The sequence below is a fragment of the Pteronotus mesoamericanus genome, unplaced genomic scaffold (genome assembly GCF_021234165.1).
Source record: "Pteronotus mesoamericanus isolate MK-2021 breed Mesoamerican mustached bat unplaced genomic scaffold, CSHL_Meso_final contig_94, whole genome shotgun sequence".
NCBI classification, from domain to species: Eukaryota; Metazoa; Chordata; class Mammalia; order Chiroptera; family Mormoopidae; genus Pteronotus; species Pteronotus mesoamericanus.
Genome location: NW_026555285.1, coordinates 27,755,283 through 27,760,540, shown reverse-complemented (window position 1 = coordinate 27,760,540; position 5,258 = coordinate 27,755,283). Strand labels below are relative to the sequence as shown.

At 40.8% G+C, this 5,258-nt stretch overlaps 1 pseudogene; it reads left to right on the top strand.

The window, feature by feature from the left end:
* Positions 1 to 4,132: 4,132 nt before the first annotated feature.
* Positions 4,133 to 4,277, top strand: LOC129081208 (uncharacterized; annotated as a pseudogene).
* The last annotated feature ends 981 nt before the right edge of the window (positions 4,278 to 5,258 follow it).

The following is a 5,258-nucleotide window of genomic DNA, read 5'->3' as shown; positions in this document are numbered from 1 at the left end:
GATTCATCCTAATAGAAGTCGAGGCCAGGGATACAGATGAGATAGAAGAGTATTTCTCTGAGTCGGAGTTGAGGCCTGAGGGCCATGGCAGGAAATGGCGTCTTGAAAAATACAGATTCTCAGACCTGTTCACACATACATAACCAGAATTGGGGGATAATACTAAGCGCTCTGTGTTTTTTAAAACTATATGAGAAAATTTTTCTAGAAAGTCACAGAGATAGAAGAAGTGAGCTAGAGAAGAAATGGACTCAGGAAACAAGTTACAGAAGCAAAAGCTTAGGAGAGAGAGAGCCAAGTATTCTAGTGAAGAAGATTCAAGTAGGTGTGCTCTAGGGAGTGAGAACGTGCCAAGGACTCTGTATTTTTTTTTTTTTAACAAGCTCTCAACATTTTTCTCATACACATTAAAGCTGGGGCCCTATGCCAGAGAGGGCGAAGTTTCTAGAGGCCTCTTGTATTCCCAGGCTGTGGCCTCTTCCTCCATCTTCAAAGGGCATCTCTAGTCTCGGCTCCTCTCTCATCACATCACCTTTTCTCTGATTCTGGCTTCTCCTGTTTCCTTCTTATGGGGAACTGTGATTATATTGGGCCCACCTAGAAAATCTAGGATAATCTCCCTGTGTCAAAGTTCTCATTTACATCTGCAAAGTTCTTTTGAACTTTTGCAGGTAAAAGGGAGGTAACATATTTACAGGTTCTAGGGATAAGGACAAGGATGCCTTTTGGGGCACTGTTACTCTGTCTACTGTAGTGGCTCAGGTAAACTTGAGAAAGTTGCGTCTGTTGTGAGGGACCCCGTCAGCGCTCTGTGCCTTAGATCTCCCGCTCCTCATAGGACACTTTAAATGCCAGTCATGGTATGTCAGTCGAACCTATAGACTGAGAGGGTGCGGCTGTCAATCTGTGCATTAAAGACTGGTGAAGATAAAATTTTTTTGAATAAAATAACAAGGAAAGAGGTTCTCTTTTTCTTCCCACATACCATTTGATTGTTTAGAGCATTTTCTGAAATACAGTCATCCCACTTTGGTGATCTATGAGCGTGATGGTTAATTTTATGTGTCAACTGGCCTAGGTTATGGTACCCAGTTATTTGGTCAAGCATCAGTTTAGATATTGCTGTGAAAGTACTTTTTTAGATGTGATAAACATTTATATCAGTAGACTTTGAGTAATGCAGGTTTTTCTCCGTAATGTAAGTGGATCTCACCCAATCCATTGAAGCCCTCAAGGACAAAGACTAAGGTCCCCTGAAGGGAAAAGAATTCTACCTCCAGATGGTCTTTGGACTCAAGACTCCAGTATCAACTCCTGCCAGAACTTCTAGCCTGCCAGCCTGCCCTGAGGATTTCAGACTTCCCAACCCGCATAATCACAAGAGCCAATTCATTAAAATCTCTCTCTCTATCTCTTAGAGAGAAAGATAGACATGGGTAATGTTAGAGAGAGAGAGAGAGATAGACCTAGATGGATAGATAAATATAGATATATAAACACACATTAATTCTATTGGTGTTATTTCTCTGGAGAACCCTGATTAATACAGTAAGTTAGAGAAGCACTTTCAACCTGTGGGAGGGCATAATTTGAAGCATTATAATAAACCCCAGGTTTAAGGGTAATATTAATAAATTTGAATCCCAAAGTAGAATGAAATCTAGGCTCACTTATATTTGCTCTAAAGTAGTTCTATCTATTATCAAGTGAACCTGAAACATCAATTCGGCAGAAAGTGTAGCTAGAGGGGCCTCAATTCTGGCAAAAACTACTTAAAAGGCATTGGGAGTGAAAGAGAACTAGGAAATTTCTAATTTACCTCTCTTAATGATCTTATAAAAGTATTATAAAACCCGTTGATAACAATGTTATAAATACCATAGTTCCTTTCATACAATTACTTTATAATAATTAAACTTTGAAAGCTCTGATGTTAAGAAAGGAGAAACCATGGCTCATTTGCTTCTGGAATTGAACTAGACACAGTAACATCACGTGTTTCAAGAAAATAACAAGAAGAATGGGAGGTATATGAACGGGTATAATATTTATAATTGCTTGGCTTGGAATTTTGCCAAATGTCAAGTGCTAATAATTTTTGTCATAAAAAATGCCAACGATGCTCTTAAATGAAAATCACTACTGTGAATTCCTGTGTCTACATCCCATCAGAAGGCGATATTGCTATCAAAAAGAATCTACTTATATTTAAAAGGCAGCTATGCTCACCACCATACCACCAACACTAACAGAATCTACTTGTATTCGAGCACTTGTTAAATAATAATTCATATATGATTTTCTGGATCTTTGCAAACAGTGAATATATGGGCAGAAGTGTTTGCTTATTCTTTAAAATGAAAGATGAGGAAAATATATGCAAAACAGACACTTCAGAATTTTTCTCGAGCAGTTTGCTTCCTTCGGACGAGCACTTTTGTTGGTTCTACCTTGTCTGAGGTGTCCAGGGGCACGAGCTGGGCAGGAGGGTGAAAGGGGAGGCGTGGGTGTAGTCAGTGAGCGAGAGGAGGAAGTGGCCTTCAGCCATATGGATTCATTCCTTCCCTAGGAACCTCTGAGGCTCACAGCTTCCCTGTTGATTATCTTGACTTCCCTTCCTTTTGCCTTTTTGAATCCTTTAGTGTAAAATCCTCAGACTTCGGAGCCCTACATTGTGTGTTCAATTTCCTATTCTGCCATTTCCCAACAGGCAGCCTTGAGTAAGAAGCAAGGACACCTTTGTTAGTACTTCAGTGACATGGGTTTAAATCCCAGCTCTCCAGCTTACCATCTTTTTTATCTCAGTAATGCTGTGCAACAAAGGCCTTAGTCAGCTTGGGCTGCTATAACAAAATTCTCCCAATTTTGGAGGCTGGAAAGTCCAAGATCAAGGTGCCAGCTGATTTGGTTCCTGGTAAAGGCCCTTTCCTGGTTTGCAGTGTTTGCCTTCTTACTGTATCCTCACAGGGCAGACGGGGGAGGGAGGTGAGAGGCCATATCTCTCTTTTCTCCTCTTATAAAGCTATTCACTCCATACACAGGGTTTCACCCTCATGGCCTAGTTACCTCCCAAAGGCCCCACTACGAAATACCACTGGGGATTCGATTTCAACAAGTAAATTTGACAAGGAGGGGCACAAATATTTAGTCCCTAGATAAAAAGTAGCCCCAAACCTAGAGGCATAAAACGACAGGACAATAACTGATTCTCTTGCTCTCAGGTCGGCACGTCAGTGGGTCGGCCAGGCTACGGGCTGCAGGTTCTGGGTTTAACTCGGGCTTGCACTATGTGTGCCGATGTTCTCAGGGTTAACAGCTCCCTAGGGCAGGGGTTCTGCCATGTATATTTTATTTTGTCACCCAGGCTAGAAAGCAGCATCCATCTGGAACATGTTTTCTCATGGCAGATGACCAGAATGCAAGAGGCAACCTTAACCCTTGAAGCACATTTAAGATTTCTGCTCACATCTTGTCTGTTAACATTCCATGGAACCAGCAAGTTGTACGGCCCAGTCCAATATTAAAAATACAGGCAATCTATTCTACACAGAGTGGGGAGGGGAGAGCGCATTGGCTGAATAATAATCTAAACACCTTCTTCATATTTGAATAAATAGCTTACCCTCCATCAGTCCCAGTGTTCTCATGTCTTACATAGAGATGATAATAATAACAGCTACCTTTAGGGTTAAGGGAAAAAAAATTTGGTCTCTAAAGAAAATGGCACAGTTTCTAGAATGTAAAGAACATTCAACAACTGCTATCTCATTATTAATTTCCTTTGCATGTGTGTAGACAAGTGAAGAAATGGAAAATGCAAGATGATGAAGACTAGAGAAGAAATTAAAGCTCAACATCAAAGACAGTAAGATTAAATTATAAATTCATTAAAAAAGTACAGGAGGAGGGATAGTTTGTATTTATATAAATGGTCAATTTACAGTTGTGGTCCATCATCCATATTACTATTAATCGTTGGACATTTGCTCCTACTGTTATGCTGTCTTTGAGAACTGCATGCCTTCATGGCTATATGATAAGATGGACAAAATGTAGCCAAAATCCAACATCTTGCTTGTTAGGCAATTTGGCAAACATGCTAAGACTACATACTTGAAAAAGATACGTACAGATACTTACCTGGCAGAGCAGATACCATGATGACGAAGGCGGTTTTCCCAGGGCGAGGATGTGCTGAGCCCTGTGATTTCGCCCAACGTGGGAAACTCGACTGCATGATTTGTGGTAGCGGGGGACTGCGTTCGCGCTCTCCCCTACGACAAAGAAAAAAGATGAAAACTACATAACAAGGGAAAATGTCAGTAATTAAAACAAAAATATAAGCCATAGTGAATATGTTTAAGTAAGCAGTAATTCCTAGAAAGCATCTGAGGTTTGCAGAAATCCTGCATTTTAAATAATTTTTTAATCTTTGAGAAATGATTTGGCTATTTTAATCAAAGTCTATTGCCTTATGAAATTTTAAAGGAAGACCAGAGACTGTCACTTTAAGATGATCACCGAAGTTGCTAGATTGCTGCAGAACTGATGAGGTGCTTCTAACACACTGAGCTAGATCGCCCCACAGTTGGAGTGGTTGATCACTGTACAGCTTCATCATGGAGCCAACAAAGTATGTTTGGTTCACTCCATTTTGCCTGATGTGAGGGCTACATATGGATACCGTCTTGGTCTTGACATTTAATCTCCCAGTTCTCCAATAGTACTTCCTTCCATCTGATATAACTGAGTTTAAAAGCTAAGAATTTCTTAGTTCTATTGAGCTAGAAAATTGCCTCTTTGAGTGGCATTTAACTTCTCAACTTTGATTTTCGTAATTAGAATGTGGTGTATTTGCTTATCTCTGATTATGAGACAACCTCCTTCCAACAGTAACTTGCTTATTTCATCAAGCAGCCTTCACAGATGGCCGACCTAGCAGGTGAGAAGAGGATTTACCAGAAAGCCCAGTTTCCTTTCTGTGAATCGGCTCTCTCCTTATTCCCAATTCACACTTACTTGGTGTGTCAGCAGGTGACAGATCTGCCCTCTGTAGAAGCAGCTCTGAGAGTACACCTGTTGGGGTTCTCATTCCTCTGCCTGATGGATGCCTATTCAGCTGCCTAGTTTTCGGCTTCCATTCCTTAAAGACGCAGAAGGCAGAGCTTACTGTAACTGGGGGTCAGCTCTCTCCCAGTTGAGGACTTTGCTTGGATGTTTCTGATTTCTTGCTCTGGTCATCCTGCCTTGATAACATA